This window comes from Cryptotermes secundus, unplaced genomic scaffold (genome assembly GCF_002891405.2).
Source record: "Cryptotermes secundus unplaced genomic scaffold, Csec_1.0 scaffold79, whole genome shotgun sequence".
In the NCBI taxonomy this organism is placed as follows: Eukaryota; Metazoa; Arthropoda; class Insecta; order Blattodea; family Kalotermitidae; genus Cryptotermes; species Cryptotermes secundus.
In genome coordinates, this window is record NW_019741974.1 from 388,387 (window position 1) to 406,116 (window position 17,730).

At 41.9% G+C, this 17,730-nt stretch overlaps 1 protein-coding gene and 1 long non-coding RNA gene across 3 annotated transcripts in view; one reads left to right on the forward strand and one right to left on the reverse strand.

The window, feature by feature from the left end:
• Positions 1-17,730, reverse strand: part of LOC111872833 — a 535,959-nt gene that overhangs the window by 319,259 nt on the left and 198,970 nt on the right. For both annotated transcript variants that reach the window (XR_002844304.2, XR_002844303.2), the window contains exon 2: positions 13,483-13,575. This is a non-coding gene — a long non-coding RNA (uncharacterized LOC111872833). The remainder of the gene's footprint in view (positions 1-13,482; positions 13,576-17,730) is intronic.
• LOC111872832 (pyrokinin-1 receptor) overlaps positions 1-17,730 on the forward strand; it is a 346,467-nt gene that overhangs the window by 65,574 nt on the left and 263,163 nt on the right. The gene's annotated exons all lie outside the window — the stretch shown is intronic.

Sequence of the window (17,730 nt, forward strand, 5' to 3'; positions counted from 1 at the left end):
ATATGAAATCAGTGGGTCTATGATGTTGCTATAAGGGAATATCATGTTGTTATGTTAAATTAATTTCATAAGCTCTTTAAAATTAAAAGTTTCTCAAAATATAAGCAGCTATGCGTGAGTTTCAATTCATGTTTATTTTATGCGGGCTCATGGGCAAACTTCGCTCATTGTTTTTACGCACAAAACTCATTATCCGGCCTACATTTTAGCTGCAAACAAAGAGAACTTTGTTGTTGAGAGGGGATACATTTTTTCTGCCATCAATTTTCCATTTTATTACATGTATATTTATTTCATATGTAAAATCATGATACAAAGATAGCTAGCAGATGTTTGGATTTTTGTGTGGCATAGGTCAGATATTTGGGAACGACGATAACAAATCAAAACCTGATTCAGGAGGAAATTAAGAGGCGATTGAACTCGGGTAATGCTTGCTACCATTCAGTCCAGAACCTTTTTGTCTTCTCGTCTGTTGTCCAAAAACATAAAAATCTAAATATACAAAACTATAATTTTGCCTGTGGTTCTGTATGGGTGTGAAACTTTGCTTCTGACATTAAGGGAGGAACATAGACTGAGGGTGTTCGAGAACAGGGTGTTGAGGAGAATATTTGGAACGAAGAGAGACGAAGTGACAAGAGGCTGGAGAAAACTGCATAATGAGGAGCGTCATAATATGTTCTCTTCTCCAAGTATAATTAGAATGATCAAGTCAAGGAGGATGGGATGGGCAGGGTGTGTAGCATAAATGGGAAGAAGAGGACTACATATAGGATAGTGGTGGGAAAGTCAGAAGGAAAGAGACCACTGGGAAGACCATTGCGTAGGTGGGTGGAGAATATTAAAATGAATCTTGAAGAGACAGAATGGGATGGTATGGATTAGATTGATCTGGCTCAGGATATGGACCAGTGGAGGGCTATTGTGAACACGGTAATGAACCTTCGGGTTCCATAAAATGCTGGGAAATTCTTGAGTAGCTGCAGAATTGGCAGCACATCCATAAGGGCTCAGCTCCATGAGTNTGGGCCGCCGCGGTGGGAAGCTAGTGACTAACTGCTTGAGATATGGCGCGGCCTTGAGTACCATATACAATCGAAGTCGGTTGTTATCAGCTGTGACATGCAAGTGGATGGGAAATTAGGCAAATATCACTCATGTTCTCACATTAAGACTTAATGCCGTTTTAGTTGGTCTTAAGCAAGAAGTACTCTTTCTGAGAGTTTCATATTTATCAAGTATGCCCAGTTCTGACTTCCAATCTCGACATCTGCAATAGCATGTGGAATAAACTTACTGTAGGATTTGAGGTTCTCACAGCGGTGGTTATGAAGAGTTTTATGTCGTGGAATATAAAGTTACATGCTACATGCTTGTTCTTGTTCCTCCGAAACGTCGGTTGATTTTCAATGGACTGCACGGCGTTATAACCCGGAAGATAGAACATTTCAAGATAATTTATCGTTTTCAAGAAATTTATAGGGACCTAATATTTTCTCTGCGTAGATATCGTGATGTTTTAAAATCATAAACCAGCTCTAATATGAGGTTTTTCTTCGCCACTAGTTATCCTTGAGATGAAGAAGTCGGTGCGACTTGTGCTCACACTCAGTGCGTTCATTGTGCCTCCAGTATGATGAACATATGCAGAGATCGCGATCCTTGCCAAAACGAGGAACAGTCTTTCTGTCGGATGCTACTTGTAGTTGATGTAGATAAATAACATATATCGAAATATATAATTAATTTCATAAGTAAATCCCTTTTCTAAACTGATACGAGGATAGTGAGGGCAGCGCCATAGCTCAAGCGGTTAGTCGCTGGCTTCCCACCGCGGCGGCCCGAGTTCGATCCCGGGTCTGGTCAAGTGGGATTTGTGGTGGACAAAATGTCGCTGGGGCGGGTTTTCTCCGAATACTTCGGTTTCCCCTTCCAATCTTCATTCTACCAAATTCTCCATCATCATACTCACCCGGGGCAGGTACAATAGGCCAATCAGTGGCCGCCGTGCCGAGTGGACCCAGTTGGACTCCACCCCCACTAAGCGAAAAGCGAAGAAAGATTAACATATAAGCCAGTCTCCCTGTTCCGACGGGACTGGCAAGCCATCCCCCACTTCGTGTAGAAATGTCTTGTTTACAGGACGCTCACGTTATTTTGCCTCTGCGCTATGCCACAACCGTGAGCCATGGCTGTGGTGAGTGTAGGAAGAAGAGAGAATCCTCCCTGGGATGTCAACAGCCACTCAAAGAATCAAGAAATTCCTTGCCTGCTATGGAGTACGAGGCAAGATCTATGCTATCTAGCCTGCACGATATTATCTACTACATCTCTATGGAATATTTGCCCTCCCATTTACGCCAACGTCTCCCAAATGCATTCTTCCTTTCGGATTTTATCTACTAAAATTTATTAATTCTACCATCTCCGTGCACTATATGTCCCATCCATCTTTTGAAGGGGAAATGGTGAACTGGAAAACAGAAAATTTTGAAAAAATGATCACCATATCGATCATTTATTTGGAGCTGGCTTCACTGCAACAACAGTTACGTAGCTTACACCTCCTTGTTGAAAGCAAATGCAGACTGTATATAGCATTCCTACCCCTCGGCGCTACAGCTCAGGGTGAGCTTTGGCCTCCTGAAAAATCTGCCTCCCTTCTTCTCTGATGTCGATTCCTATTCAATCCCCCCCAAGTCTGATTGTCTGGTTTCTGAACAACTTAGTTTTTACGGTGTGAGCTTGTAAGTTTCACGCCCAACCCCCAACCTGAAGGATCAGGTTGTCCCTCTTCGTCTAGATCCTACCCCTTGACCTATCCGGCATGGGTGCCCTACCAGTAGCTACGCTACCGCCGGCATAGCTCTCAGGGTCTCAGGAGCACTCAAGGTGGAGACACCATCAGTGGGGTCTATACAGTATTATACAAGTATAAAGTATAAAGTCAACAGCCTCGGCGTAAGAAATTGTAAATATCATTGCCAGCGTCCATACTCTTCAAATTACTTACGAGAACAGAAAACTGCTCATAAGGTAGTACAAGAAGTTCTGGGAAGAACTAATCGCCTGCTTTCCTTTGATACAAGGGCCGCATTGAAAACGACGCCTCCAAGTATTCTTCGTTGCTGCGGGAACGTCTCTGCCGAGTTGTTACGTAGGAACAGTTTGGGAGATTCAAAGATAGACCCGCAGACACATGTGTCCAACAATTATCTATTGTCACTTGTATTCCTTGCCGCGGCGACCTGTTTACCGAGTCGTTGCCTAGTAATGAAAGGAGGGATTTACTTTACCGAGCCTCGGCCTTGCAACACTAGGTGGGTTAGACGTATAGACGGAAGGATTTATGAAGTACGTCGCTGAGATGGGTTCAGTTGTCATCATATACTTATCAAGTTTTATAAAGACTGGTTCAGGCCTTCAAAAGAAAAAAATGGGTGGGGAACGATTCACAGACACACAGACAGCATGGAGATCGCATAAGCCTACTTTTGTTTGTCAAAATAAGGAAAGGAGGCTAAAAATGGGGCAGGGAATATTCATACGCTGTAAGACAGCAGTGCAGGAAGATGAGGAACATAGAAAAAGGAATGGAGCATACAGAAGCATGGAAAGACCGTGTGTATGGAAGAACGCGCCGAGGACTTTCGCGTGTGCCCCAACGGCAGCGCAGGAAGACGCATGTTCACAGAGCACTGAACGAAGAGAATGAATGATTAGTGACCCAGTTCACATTTGCAGGTTAACGGGCTTTACTCCCTGCCGGAAAACAGGCTATCCTGGGGAACTTCCTGATCTTACTCACTCCATCCGGCAAAGTCTTGGGACAGCGATCCATTCCTACCACATCTTCCGAATTCAACATTCAAGAAGACGCTATTTGACGCTGTATTTTACAGACTCGAAGTGATGTAGTTTAAAATAAGAAGCACAACAGTATTATTCATAAATACATTGTTTTAATTCTGTAGATTCGTGGCTCACGTGACAGAAAATGGAGCGGTATCCGTCGATATTTAAGAAATATAATCGCCATACATGAAATAAAACCAAATGTACTGTATACACTACTTTTCACCTCTCTCTAACAATTTCCCAGAGCAAAAAATGAACATCCTCAAATTTTTATAATAGCATTTAGTTATAAAAGCAATATTTTGTGTTTGATAAAATTCAATTACTGTTATTTTATTTTCGAACATTGCCTCTAAAATACGTCTACTTCCCATCTTCACCCTGTCTGTATGTACTACATTAACAGGCCTGTTCCGTGAAGCCGAATTGGCTAAAATATGAGGTCACAGGTCTACTATACTTCTAATGGGATTCGAACCCCGTGATCCAAACGTTCAAGCCTTTCACTCGTTTGTACTGAAGGGATGGGTATTGAATCTTTTGGAGCTTGAGTGTACTTGGGTGCTAGAGTTGTTGCTTAGTGCGGATATGAATTTTGCATTTGCCTGTATTCAGCTTCAGTGGATAGAGGGTGTCGCGTGGTCAGCGCAACGAATCCTCACGGCTGTTAATTTCGGTTTTCTAGACCGGAGCCGCTATTTTCTTGAAACAGCTCTTCAATTATCCTCACGAAGCTGAGTGGATCCCGTTCCAGACCCACTACTTCTTAGAAAATCTGGTAGCGCCGGGAATCGAACCCGGATCTCTGAATCTGTAGCCAGGAACTCTGACCACTAGACCACAGAGACGGTCGCTCGGTCGGTATAGTTCGCTTGTGGACTAAAACCACGGAGTTTGTATTTTTTGTTATATTATATAGCCATGCACTTCCTCACAGTTCTGTTTAGAGTTCCAGTTTGTTCGTAGGTTAATATAAGGCCACATATCGAACACAACGGCTATTTGTCACAAGGATGAGCGTGTATTGTGAGCTTTGGTAAAAGAGGACGGGATTTGCCTTGGCCTGTGCCAGGGCAGGGTGCCGACATCAGAGATGAATTAAAAAAGTGAATAGAACAGCCCGGCAGGGCACTGGCTGTTCTGGTAGAGACTCACCGTGGGGTTCTTCCTGATTACAAGTGGTATGTCAGCAGTCTGATTGAGCCAGGTCTGCAGAATGCTTGAGGGCGAACTGATCAACGGTCGCGTGCCGTGCTGACTGACTGGTTAACCCGATTTGGAGCCAACATATCAGCTATTCTCAGAAGAATGAAAGTGATGCCCGAGAACTTTCAATACAGGTGAACTTCTCTCGAGTAGAAAAATTTTGTTTCCCTTAGAACTTGAGCGAAGTCAAGCTGTTTCTTCTTCTCCTCCTCCTCCTCCTCCTCCTCCTCCTCCCCCTCCTCCTCCTCCTTTTTCAATTGTTCTACCTTTCGTACTACGCCCTCTGTCCTGTTCCCATCAGAATGAATCTGGAACTATGGATCTTTATGTACAGCTGGTAGATCTCATTCGACGGGGGTTCAACCCTGTCACAAGGCCGCTACACAAACACGAAAATACAAATACAGAAGAAACGTGGACAGATATCCATGCTTCGAACAGAATTCGAGCCCACGACCTCAGTGTTTGAGTTGCGAAGACAATTCACCCCTTAGATCGCGTCGCCACTGTGATCCGCCTATTTCACCTCAAATCTGCAAATTCACAATGACCATCAAGATAAACGGATATCGGAAAATCCCAAGAGACGAGATTGCTTGTGAGTGTTAGTCGTAGACGGAATGAATTCTACATAGATCTTAGAGGGAGAGAGGGTATGGAGGTTAAATTGGTTCCTGTTAGGGTGAAATGAGTGGCTTTGCGAAAACGGTATTGATTCTTCGTAAGAGCGTGGTTTTTCTTCACCAGCTGAACAAGTAAGGCCCTGTACAAGAAGGTTACGTAAGATATCCCGAACTGGATGCAAATAACATGAGAGGGCTATAAATAAAATGCTACTAATATAAAAGAAGCTGATCTCCCCTCCAACGGGTAATGTACTGAGAGAGATTAGGGGTGAGCACTTTGGAATATTTTGCTTGGGAAGATGCCAGTTCCCAAGATGTGAATCACTGGCGCGAGTTTCCGGGATAGAATTCAGATGCGGCTTATGGCTGAAATAGCACAGCAGTAATGCTGATAAGGGTGACGCTGAAGGTGATAATGCTGACGGAGATATCGCAACAAAGAGCAATAAGAACGCCATGTGTTATCTGCAGTAAACCCCGCGTAATGGAAACGACATAGCCTACATAGCTTAAGGCACTTGAATAATATTACTCTACTGAAACTTTTAGGACTAAAATACAGATATTAAAGATAAGATCTCTAGAAACAAACTATAGTGTTTCCAGATCTTAAACGTCATGCAAAAACTTGACTGAGGATTATCTTCTATCATTCAGTTCAGAATCTTTTGTCTTCATCTCCTATCTTTAAAAGAAATAATTAAATAAAAATTACTATTTTATCTGCTATTTTCTATGAATATGAAACTTAGTCTCTTGCTCTAAGGGATGGATACAGATTAAGGTTCTCTATAATAAAATGCTAAGAAAAATATACATATTTTTTTCCCTTGGCGCTACAGCTCTCATTTGGGCCTAGGCCTACCTCCATGAAACTCTCCGTTTCACTTCGGTTTACTAGATCTTACACATGCGGTAGGATTCCTTGGGCGAGTGATGAGCTCGTCGCAAGGCCTCTACCTGTAGACAAACACAGAAAAACGCACACAAACATCCATGCCCTGAGTGGGATTCGAACCCACGATCTCGGCTTCCGAGCTAACGAAGACAGTGCATGCCTTAGACCGCTCGGCTACCGTGACCGGCTAAGAAAAATATATGGACTTAAGAAATAGGAAGTAACAATGGGTTATAGAAATTTATGTTTGTCTATCGTCCGGTATTCTGGAAACAAGACGACACAACGTTTAAGGAAACTGTTTCCGAAAGATACAGCATCGTCAGAATCTACAAAGCCATGCGTTTGAATGAACGAGAAAAAGACGGACGATATGAATGTGATATGCGAGAGAGAGATGTTAAATGCATACAAAATTTTAGTAGGAAATCCTGAATCGACGAGGCAACTTAGGAGATCTAGACTAGGATGGAGCTTAACGTGACAGAACAAGAGAATATGGACTAAATATATTCGGTTTATGATCGAGTCCAGCAGCAGGTTCTTGTGAACAGTAGATCAGACCTTCTTCTGAAGGAGTCAATACACGTATGTGACTTACATACTGCACTGCACCGCACCTCCGCACCTTTGTCTTAAGTTCTGACACAATATGAAATCGCTCTTCATTTGTACCTTTCAAGCTCCAGGCTACTATCAGGGCGATTGCGTCACGAAATATGTGATAGTCGTGAAGTATAGCACATGTCATGACCACAAGGAAGAAGAGAAACCTACATATACTGCAACTCTGCTTGCGAGCCTATTAAGCGTGAGGATAATATTAAACAATCTAACGTAAATCATTTGTGAGAATAGTAACTGGACTGAGAAATATCAAAAGTGGCCCCAAAATCAGTTAATTACGTAGTAATCTGTATACTAAAATACGTTTGAATATTTTTGTTTCTTACTGAATTTACAAACATTTTTTGAAGCGAGCTCTCCATGTTCAGTGTACAGCTCAGAACTCTGTGATGTCGTTCTGCAAACTCACTGGTATAATTCTGTACTTGGCATATTGCAATGAGGATTACTTCGCATTTGCTTAGGTGGATCTCTGTGTTCTGTACACAGAATTCACGAACGAGTAGTTTCAGTTACATAATTATATCAGTTCACTAAGTAACTCCATGGAACATAGTTCTTCTAGAGAAGTTAACTTTCGTTCAGCCAGGCAAGAAATTTCCGCATTTTACGGAACCCGAATGTACAGTACCGTGTTCACAAGAGATTGGTCCCTTTCCTGAGTGAAATAAAACCCTTCTAGGCTTCTCTACCCTATCTCATTAGAATCCATTTTAATATTGGCCTCCCATCTACGTCTCGATCTTCCAAGTGGTCTGGTCTTTTCAAAAAATGCGTACGCATTTTTGATCTCTCCCTTGCGTGCTACATGCCTCACCTATTCCATCCTCCGTGATTTGATATTCTAATAATATGTTATGGTGAGTGGAAGTTAGGAAGCTCCTCGTTATGCATTTAATTTTCCCAGCCTCCTGTTACCTTTTCCTTCTCAGATCTAAATATTTCCTCGGCAGCCTGTTCTCAAACATCCTCGGTCTATGTTTCTCTCTTAGAGTGAGAAAACAAGATTCCCACGAGCAGGTAAAATTACAGTTCCATATATTTTTATCTTAATATCTTTAGATTGCAGGCAGTAAGACAAAATATCCTGTACTGAGGAGTAGCAAGCGTTTTCTAAATGTAATTTGTTCTAACTTTTTATGAATGAGAATTTCATTTGATATTGCCACTCCAAAATAGTTCAATTCTGTGGCATTTTCGAAAGATTTGAGAGGAAGGAACAAACGGTAGGGGCATTTGATGCCTACGTCCACATTCAAATTGATCAGAAACTTTAGAGGTCACAAAGTACATATACGTAGATCGCCTTATTTAAAATTCGAACTGAAGACACAATAAACAACCTAGAAGTCATTGTATTACTTTGAAATTCAAACGTGTTTTGCTTATGTCAACATACACAGATCACATAAATTACAGGCAACATATTTCAGTTGAGGTAACTCATATCAATGTATCCCGTCTTATGTAACTCAGATATCACTGTTTTCCGCTTAAATATCTGTTAGCTAAATCAGCATCTGAAATGACTCCAATCTGAAAGTTGTGTTGCCGCTGTCAGAGCAAGCCATTTCAAATTCCGGAAGTGCTAAGATTAATCACGTGTCTACTGCCTATGTCACAACAGTATAAGGTCAAGAGATGCTCTGGTCGCCTGCTGTCCGCCTTCCTTTATTTAATATTCACCAGTCGCTGGCTTCCCATCGCGGCGGACCGGGTTCAATCCCGGGTCTGGTCAAGTGGGATTTGAGGTGGACAAAGTGGCGCTGGGGCAGGTTTTCTCCGAGTACTTCGGTTTCCCCTGCCAATCTTCATTCCACCAATCACCCTCACCTATCATCTGGGGCTGGTACAATAGGCCAGAAGTGGCCGCAGTACAAGGGACCTAGTCCCACCCCACTAGCAATAAAAAAATAATAATATTCACCATCAATCCGACATCTTCCATTCAACACTGCATAAGGTCATTGATTGACACAACAGCATTGTATAATGTAACAAACTGTAACCAGCATTTGATTTCAAACATATCCAAAATGAAGATTCGTATCATAAGTAAAACAGCAAATTTGCCGTTTTTATTTGTTAAAGTTGATCTCTTATGTGAGGTAAGAACGTAAACTACAACCTCATGAAGAGCTATTTCTTAGGAAAATATTCTTACCAAACGGGCATGAAGCGGGAAATTTAAGATGCTGCGTAAATAAGAACATAGTGGTTTATACAGGCGACTCTTTTGGGGCAAAGGAAGTTATTACATTGCAAATACGCGGCAGGAAGGGCATGCATACAGAGGTCTAGTTCGGAGATCCCTTGTAAAAGGTCTATTTTAGAATATCGAGCACAAGGACGGATAATATTAAACTGGATATTAAGGAAAATAATTAAAAGGACGGTTCAGTGGGTGGAACTGGTCATGACCGTGTATCATTGGAGGATTTTATATTATCGGTACTTGACTTCTAGGCTTTTCTACCATTAAGATAGATATTTGTGAAAAAGTCCCTGAAAATGTATAACCCTCCCTTTGTTTCCAGTAGGCTACATCTTATCTAAATATACAGACAGGTAAAACTTACAGATTTATAGTTGCACAGTTACCAATGCACCTCGAATTTCCGCACAGCAGGTTGGTATAGTGGTAACGCAGGAGTTCGGTTAGACTGCAAGCGGGGGATCGGCTATATTTTACGACTTACTTCCCAGAAGCAAACGTCAGGATAATACCTCTGTGAGGCCACGACAGTTTCCTTCAAATTCCTTTCAAGTTTACTATTCATTAACTTTCTACTATTTGAAGCTTTAATCTGAGATACGGACAGTAGAGTAAAATAAACAAAATCTTGAAGAATGCCTGCCGTCCTCTGGGATGTGGCGCCGTGTAGATATTGTGTGAACCGAATTTTCGGAGGAACGTCAGTTAACACAAGATCTACACGGCATTCTTCGTAGCCATTGCTGTGAACCCCTCAAATAAAATCCTATTTGTCAACAGTTTACGTAGTTATGATGGGGTGATTTTATAGCGTGGTAAAAAAAAATATATAAAGCTATCCCTGTAACAGGCCGTGAAGGCCCATACGGTTGTGAGACGTTGAGGGTCCCACATTATCTAGACAATCGGCTCAAAGATGGAGGTAAGGTTGTCAGCCTTACGCGCCGGCCGCGCTTTACTCCCCAGGAAAATTATTTAATTAATTCCTGGTACTCATTTCTGTTAGAGGCTGAGTCGACACCAGGGCCATAATGCGGCCGGAAGGATTAGGTCAATTGAAAAAGTTCCAATGAACTCATTGGGACTTTTTTATAGCTTGGATGAGAGATAATTTTGGCGTCGAAAACTTTGGAAAGCACTCACTTGCCCGACTGAGAAGGAGATGGAAAGATAACACTGCGATAATATGTAAGTAGTAGATCGTGAAGCTAGAGAGTGAATAGAACAGGCTTAGGATAGGGTCCAATGGCGGACTCTGCTTCGACCTCTCTATTGGCGAGTTAATAAATTGATAAAAATACGTCATTAGACAACCGACAGGATTCAACCGTGGAAGCTGCAGTTGTTATTGAAGACACACGTCCAGACTTTTTCGTCTCGTTTTCCTTATCAGATTGCAGACTCGGCACCAACTGCGAAGAAACCAATCTTGATATAGGTCATTACATAAGACCCATTCTTCCATGATGAAGTGTATATAGCAGACACGCCGCTTTCAATCCTAGACTACTTGTCGTGTCCTTGTAAGTTACGGTTTTTTTCTATAGTACAGGTTCGGAACATAACTACAAGAAGGCGTAAGTAGAAAAACTTTGATTACTCTCACTGTATCTGTCAGGTTGGCAGCTGTGACTGATCGCAGACTTCGAAACGGACGTACGGACAGGGAGCAAGTTGACAACTCCGTAGAATATTATAGGCTATAGCAGCCTCGCGGCCGGTCACGGTAGCCGAGCGGTCTAAGGCATGTACTGTCTTTGCTCGCTTGGAAAACGGGATCGTGGTTTCGGATCCCACTCAGGGCATGGATGTTTAGTTTGTGTGTGTGCGTTTTTCTGTGTTTGTGTACAGGTAGAGGCCTTGTGACGAGCTCATCACCCTCCCAAGGATTTCTACCGAATGTGTAAGATCTAGAAAAACCGAAGTGAACGGAGAAGTTCATGGAGGTAGGCCTAGGCCCACTGGGGCTGTAGTGCCAAGGAAAAAAAAATAGCAGCCTCGCACTGGCTGAGGGCAATCAGATCATAGCTAAACGAAGAATTAGAGAGAGTCCTGGAAAGTTCCAGAAGCTGTAACTCTCGCCAGGCAAGCGGAGAAGAATAACTGAGAAATCAGACAAGAATGAAAACTTTTGAATTAAGCCGGGGAATAAAATGAGCACAGTGAATAGGACTTCGAGAGTGGTAGGATGGAAACAGAATTCCGAGCCAAATTCTAAGTTACAAACAATGTCTTTTATGAAAATGAGAAAAACTCGCTGAAATGTGAGAAGATTATACACTGTATATATGCGAGTGTAGTAGAAAAGAAAAGTAACAAATTTTTCCGAGAATCTTCACTTGTCTTTAAATGCGTTCATTAATTAGTACTTCAACAATTAAAGTTTGAGACAGAATGTTACATAAGGAAGTTAATGGAAAATGACTTGTACGTACGACATAGAAATAGATGGGATAATATTAAAACGAACCTTAAAGACAGAGAGTTAGAGGTTGTGGACATTCTTCATTGGGCTGAGGTAAGGTACCAATGTTAATACGGCAATGAATTATCGGGTTCCAAATAAGCTGGGATTTCGTTAATTGAAAAAAAAATTCAATGACCTCATTGGGACTTGAACCCGCGACCTTCAGGCTTGTAGCATAGTGGCTCAACCAACTACGCTACAGCGCGCCCCCTTGTTTTTGCTAGTATGATAGTTTTTCTTACTGAATAGTTCCGTTTACTTTGTAACGAATGTGAAGAATATTTCTTGTTATAGTGTTACTGTTGTGGTTACATGTCTACTAACGCTGGACTGTGTAGCACCTGAGTGTACTAGGAAGTGGCCGTTAGTACTGGTGTGTCGTGGATGGACGGGGTGGTTCAGCGAGCCTGTTGTAATGTATATAACACACCGCTGGATCCACCCGGTTTACGTGCAAATGTAGTAATTGCAACGGGAAGCAGGACCTGAAGATGACACACATGTGCCGAATCATGCCGTCCTAGACAGCAACCCCATCTGCTGGAAATATTGTTGTGCTGACAAATATTATTTATAACAATTCACACTACACAATGCGACAAAATATGAACGATAATCAACCTTTGCATGCAGAAATGATGCTAAATTTATCAACTAGCCAAACGACGTTAGCGTAAATATGTACATACAACTTAAAGCTGCTTCTTGATTTACAATACTTTTATTGAAATAAAGTATCAAAACTGCTGAATATTATGATTTTCACTTCATGTTTGCAACGGGATGCGAAACGGACGGGAAGGTGCTCTAAGGCAATCGAGATTTTTCTGCACGGAGAAGTCTCCCACTGGTAACGATGCTCGATCCATCAATCACCGTCACCATGAACTTTCACGATGAAGCCATCCAGTTTGTTCCGGCTTACCCGTCATCTTATTTTATTTTTACCAACTAGATGGTTTGATTTTACATATTTCTCTTCTCATAAAAGTTTCCTGTTTACTCTGACAAAACTTGTTTTTATAGTCTATAAATAATATGAAGGCTCCATCTGTAGATCCTCTAAGTTTCTCCATAAGTATCCCGAAGCAGTGTACATCTCTCTGGCCTTCAAACCATATGTTTTTGATAGAAATATTTTCTTTTATTGAGCCAAAGCTTTGTCCTTAACATTTCAACGTGTCTAATCGAAAGAATTTATAAGGTATATAGCCATAATTTGACATGTTTACCTCGATAACCGGTTTTAAAGATCTGGGTAAGTAACGCTTCGCAGACATTTAAAGTTTTGCCATTAAGAATTTAAAAAGTACAGAAACCTGCATTTTGCTTTTATAAAACGTGTTATTGTTCATATCCGGCGCTTTACGGGTTTTGAATTCGAGCAATACGTCTTCTGAATCCTTCATTTTCATAGAGCATGACCAAATTCGCATAATCGCATTCTCAGAAGATCTGACGGGGCGGTTGTAGACAGTGTATCCCCAAATTTGCAAGAGAATGAAGTCATTTCTTTGCAGCTATTACGTGTACGTATGTATTTTTCTTCCATAATAACATGAATTTCGGACGCCGTTCTTACCTTTTGTGTTCTTCCGTGCATATCGAACTCCAGTAAACGCTCTAACTGATCGAAATTCTCTTGAGCACGACTGTCCACTTGCATGGAATTAACCTGCAATTTAAAAAATGGACTTTACAATACAATTTACAGAATAAATAAGGATACAGCAAATATCATACGGAACATGCTGAAGTAACGCTGTAAATAGAAAATGCTTATCTGAGAGGAATATTTAAACAGGAAGAGGAGAAAGGGAATGTTCATCTTCCGCGAATCTGCAAACCAACTAAAATGTGGAAGCTACTGATGAAATGACGGCAGTGCGTGTAGAGCACATGGGTGCGGATGTGACGCAGGGGGAGAGGGCGGAAAGGCAATGACTGCATTGAGACTATGGTACAAGTTGTTCGAACCCGGGTCTGGTCAAGTGCGATTTGTGGTGGACAAAGTGGCGCTGGGGCAGGTTTTCTCCCGAGTACTTCGGTTTCCCTTGCCAATCTTCATTCCACCAATTGCTCCACAATCACCCTCACCTATCATCTGAGGCTGGTACAATAGGCCAGAAGTGACCGCAGTACAAGGGACTTAGTCCCACCCCACTAGCAATAAAAAAAATGGTACACGTTCATTGTCATTAGTTAGTACTCGTACCTTCATTTAATTTCTTACACATATATAAGTAATGAATACATATATATAGGCCTATCATATGAACCTAAACAATCACTATCCATCAGTCAGTCATTTATCCGTCACTTACAGGTATTATTGACTGAATGTATTAGTTCTTGGTGTATGTATGTATATGTATGAATGTGTGTAATTATGTATGTATGTGTATATATATATACAGTATGTGTGCATGTATTGTAGCGTGTGGAGCCGTTACTGGGAAACAACGAAACAACATCCGTTACTAGACAACGACCACAAGATATGCAAATATACCAGAGCCGTTACCGGGCAACGCCTTCCCCCCCCCCAAAGAAAACACGTTCCCACGGAAACGATTTGAGCAACAACAGAGGAGCTGTGTTTTCTGTTAGTACAAGACGAGATGTTATAACCGAGACACGTTTAGAAATTAGTTCTGTTGGAAGGGAGCCAGAGAGGACTTGAGGACAGAAGCAGAGGAATAGCCATTGTTGGAGCCGTTACCAGGAAACGACTAGTAGGGTTGTGAGACGTCGTGGCTCCCACATTTTGTGTACAAAATCGGCTCACAGAAGGTGGTAAGGTTGTCAGCTTTAAGCGCCGGGGCACTTTACCCTCCAAGAAGATTCCTGGTACTCATTTCTGTTAGAGGTTGAGTCGGTCCCGGCGCCATAGTGCTGCTGAAAGAATTACATAAATTGAAAAAAGCTACGTCATCGGGAATCGAACCCGCGACCTTGCGGCTTGTAGCATAGTGCCTCAACCACCTATGCTGCCGCGTGCGCCATGAGAATTGCTTAATAACTGATCGGAATAAATCAGAACAGCCTGAAGTGTTCTGGTAGTGGGACGGATAGTTATATACGAGTATTTCCCTTATGACAGTAGAAAAGTGAAAATTATCAGTGTAACTTCATGCTTGCAAGCTGTCCTGATTTGGAGACAAAGAAGAAAGATCGTTAATTTGAATCCTTACGTGGCAGTAAAGTTTAGAATAATGAAATTTTCAAAGTCAGTTTGGCTAGAAATGTAGCCATGGGAAGTGATGCACAGCAAATGGAGTAAGTCTGGCAAGGAATATGACAGTATTATTTGCATGGACAATTTAAAGGTAAAGTTGCTCCTGTGCTTAATTAAGAACTAAGCCGTGAAGATGTATGGGGCAGTAGAGGTAGAGCTCCATTATTCTTGACCTAGGCACTAGAGGGAGATGAGTGGTCAGCTTCACGCCTCAGTCGTTTTATCCCAGGGAAAGGGCCCCCTGTACCCGTTGATAGCAGAGGCTATAAAGAGAAATATTTTGTCCCTACCGGCCAACCCGTAGCCCATCGCTGTACCGACTGATTTATCCTGAGCCCTTCGATAGAAGATTTAGCCAAATGGAGAAGCCGATTTTGACCAGGTTTTGAACTCTGTCCATCTCCCGGTGTTTTTAACACAGTGTTTCGGGAACTGTATCTGTTTCCGTCCTCAGATGAAAGATTCGGAGGACCCTACTTTGTTGGGTCCGTTATAAATGGATTACCTCCGGCCCAGTGACTGAAGTTAGTGTTCATTAGAAAGAGAGACCCTCAGTCACCGGGAAAGTGGTCCAGTTTTTTGTGTTATTTTTTTTTCTGACGGACCAAACAAGGTAGGTGCTTCCCGCCTCTTCACATAAAGACGTAAATATATCCAGTTTCCAAAATGTTATTTTCTTTAGAACGCATAGTAGACTCAAATGAAAAAAAAAGTTAACAATCTGTGGAGCTGGAGCAATAGCTAAGTATATTAGAAATATACAGACTGTGTGAATTTGAATTTGGAAATACCATACAACTCTAATAATTGCGTTTTATTTAATAATATTGTGTGCAAACATTATTTGAGTGTTTTTGATACGAAGAAGAAATTTTGTTACATCACAGATAGATGAAAAATAGTAGAGACAGTGTTTCTATGGACTATTTAAAGGTAAACAAGAAGGATAAAGACTGAAGCCAGGACAGTAAGCATGATCTGAAGTTAGAAACACTGCAGTAAATACTGATGAGGTTAAGGATACAGTGGTATGTACAAAACTGTGACATATCGACCCACTGCTAGGCAACGCCCGCAATACAGAAGCGGCCAACAATACAAGGCAGTGTTTTCTGTGGTCGGCGCACGGACCGCTGCTATGCAGTGTCTCTGTCAGTACAGGCTTCACAGGAAAGATCATGCATATCTTACGTATGTCATGCTACAACGGCAGCTTAGTCACTTGAACGTTCGTTAAGCTTGACAAGATTAAGCCTTGCTTCCCTCAAAAAATGGCAAGTTATTATCAAATAACTGAATCTATTAAGCAAATTAACTCCTGTTTGGACATAAGCCCATCTTCCTCTCGGCATACTCATTCATTAAACGAGAAAAACAGCAATTTGTAGCTTCCTGTGGAAGTGCCCTTCAGTGGTTCAGGTTTTACTTTAACTGGGTGAAATTTAGGAAAGAACTCAAAGCATTTAATTAGAACAATTCTGCGAACCACACACCCCACATGACAGATTGCGTAAATTTAGGGTTAAACACTTACAGGATGCGTCATCGGACCTCTGCCTCGCTCTGTACTTTAATAGTCTGCATTAATTAACTTTAAACCTTTCACCATAGCAATGTGATTTTATCAAAACAGTTGGACAACCGGGGTTTGGTTCACGACAAGGGCACTGAGTTGTTTCACTTAGTGATTTTAGGCATTCACGGCGATTCATAGATCACTCTAATTTTGCTTTGAGTTTACTGTGCTGCAAATGTTTCGGAGCCTACTGTCTCCTCCATCTTCAAGACGGAATTATATTTTGCGCTGAAGATAAATGCATCAGGTTCTTACGAAACTTTGGTAAAGCAGGCATAGCCCATGCAGCGCAATGACACAAAAAGGATCAATTTCAATATGTCTATTCCTCACAACGTCCAGAGCGGCTCTGTGCCAGATCCCAGACCCCATTCGAGTGTATTAGGGCTCTCCCTGTGGGGTAAGGAAATAGGAGGTTGACGCTGACCAATCACTTCAACTACTGGAGATCTACAATATAAGCGATCTGCTTTCATAACATACAGGTAGTATTAAAGCTAACTACAGGGAACTGAGCCCTTCTTGAGAAGCCGCCAATTGTGCAGCCACTCAAGAACATCCCAGCATTTTATGGAACACGAAGGTTCATTACCGTGTTCACAAGAACCCTCCACTAGTCTCTATCCTAAGTCAGATAAATCCAATCCGTATCACAAACAGAGCTATATTGTGACAGGTGTACACAGAAGGATTGAAAACTTCTGTTATTAAAACGCAAAGCAAATTAGTGCAGTGTATGAGATCTGACAGGTTGCGTCAATATAAAGAGATTTAGCTGCTTTTCTTGCTAAGCTGTCGTGTCAACTTTATGATGGCCCACGTTGGAGCGCGCCACTTTTTACTGTAACCGCACCCCACGATGGAAGAACGTCACTTCTAACTGCTTGCTCTTATATCTATGGCTGCTGCCCCTCGTGCTGCGCACCTTCCCCATGTTCCTGGACTCGTTCCGTGTCTCGTGGATGTCGAGAGGTAGGCGGGAACAGAAGAGAGTTGTTGTTGTTGTTGTTGTTGTT